The sequence below is a fragment of the Triticum aestivum genome, chromosome 7B (genome assembly GCF_018294505.1).
Source record: "Triticum aestivum cultivar Chinese Spring chromosome 7B, IWGSC CS RefSeq v2.1, whole genome shotgun sequence".
Classification (NCBI taxonomy): Eukaryota; Viridiplantae; Streptophyta; class Magnoliopsida; order Poales; family Poaceae; genus Triticum; species Triticum aestivum.
The window spans coordinates 288315072-288316834 of record NC_057813.1 but is presented as its reverse complement, the minus strand read 5'-3'; the positions used below and the strand labels follow the sequence as shown (position 1 = coordinate 288316834).

The following is a 1763-nucleotide window of genomic DNA, read 5'->3' as shown; positions in this document are numbered from 1 at the left end:
AGCCTCCCCATCACCGCACACGTTTTCTGAACCTCAACCTCACCACCACACACACAGGCATACATGCTCCTTCTCTCCATTATATTTTTGGCCTTTATGCACAAAACTCTACAGAAAAAAACATCCTTTGTCAGAACATGGAAAGAGCTTAACAAAGCTGCACTATGCAGCGGCATCGAACTGAAGCGGTTGTCCAGGCCGAAATTCTCTAGATGAACTTCAATTTGAATCTACATTTTTCTCTGGACATGAATTTCCTATACAAACTTCAATTTTTTGTTACACAATTTTGAATCTTTTCCATTTCTTATACAGAGTATTTGAACTTCTTTTATTTTTATACACAAAAAGAAACCAAACTACCAGTTTTGCACTAAACAGACACAGAATGCGCGCACACACAACCACACGCCACATCCACTTCATACACACAAAATGCACGTCTCCTTCTCTCTACACAGACCACTGGTGCAATGGCTGGAGAAAGTAGCAGCACCACTCGTACACATGGAGGTTGGCAGCCGACCACCCGGCAAGGGACGACCAAGCAAGAACATGCATCTGTTTTTAGCATCAAAATAGTAGTAACACATGAATTTGATGAATTTAAGAGAAAGAGAGAGAGAGACGGGGAATGAAATGGAATTCAGCCCTGACTGCGACCACATTCTCCTGGGCAAAGGCACACTGTGAGGATGCTGCTCCATTGCTCTACTAGCTGGCACCGCGAAATAGAAGCAAATTTCTGCACTTCCCTACACGATGAACCATCACACATCCAATTTTTGAACTTATTGACTTTAATAGCAGAAGTAGAGAGAGGAGAAGAAGTAGAGGGATAGACCAGCACCGAGAGCACTATGCAAGGAGAAAATAGCAGCAACACTACTGCACATGGAAACCCGCAGTGACTGGGAATGCACGGGAGGAGCCGAGGAGGTCATCAAGCACTTGTTAGTCCAGATCGATTTTTTTTGTTAGTTCAGGGTAAATTTATGTGAGTTGTCTGCACGGGAGGAACTGTCGATGAGTGTAATCTGGGAGGATCAGATCGGGGAGCACGAATGAGAGTAGTAAGGAGTACCTGGTATGGTCTTGCGCTCGTCGCCGGACATGAGGAAAAGGGGCGGCCGGAGAGAGAAGGCTAAGCGAGGGGGCGATGATTGTAACTTCCCCTACGTCTCCTGGAGGATGCGCCAGGTGGAGGCGCACGATTGTTGCGCTCTGCATTTCGGCCCAGCTAGTTCGACCGTTTGTCGCGGTGGCGCTGGATCGAACGAGGCTGCGGGAGGAGGCTGACAGCGCTTGATCGAGCGAGGCTGCGGGAGGAGGCCAGCGACGCTGGATCGAGCGAGGCTATGGGAGGAGGCCAGTGACGCTAGAAAGGGGGCAGCTCCAACGTGGATAGAAGGCCGCCGACAGCCGCCGCGTCGATGGGCGGGGCTGGGGAAGGTCGCAGTCGCCCCTCTGGGAAGGTCATGGCGGCACCCCGAGAAGGCCGCAACCCCTATCCGTGGCCAAGGGTGGCACTGCTTGCCAGGTCCAGTGGGCGGCGGAGATCAGGCGGAGCAGTTGGGCGCCATGGGGCAGGGCGGCGGCACGCTGGGAGGAATGGAGGCAGTGCGCTGGGAGGCCGGGAGCTGCGGGTCGTGGGGCGGGGCGGCAGCGGTGGCGCGATTCAGGAGGGCGGCGACGGTGGTGGTCTGATTCAGGGATGGTAGCCGCCGATCGAGGGGGTGGGGGATTAGGGATGGGATCGAGGG

General features: G+C 53.1%; 1 long non-coding RNA gene across 1 annotated transcript; it reads right to left on the bottom strand.

Annotated features, from left to right (window-relative positions):
* Nucleotides 1-218: 218 nt before the first annotated feature.
* LOC123161904 (uncharacterized) lies at nucleotides 219-1757 on the bottom strand. Its single transcript, XR_006480940.1, has 2 exons — nucleotides 1085-1757; nucleotides 219-1006 (listed from the first exon to the last, which is right to left on the bottom strand). It is a non-coding gene; the product is annotated as an uncharacterized lncRNA (long non-coding RNA).
* Nucleotides 1758-1763: the final 6 nt, after the last annotated feature.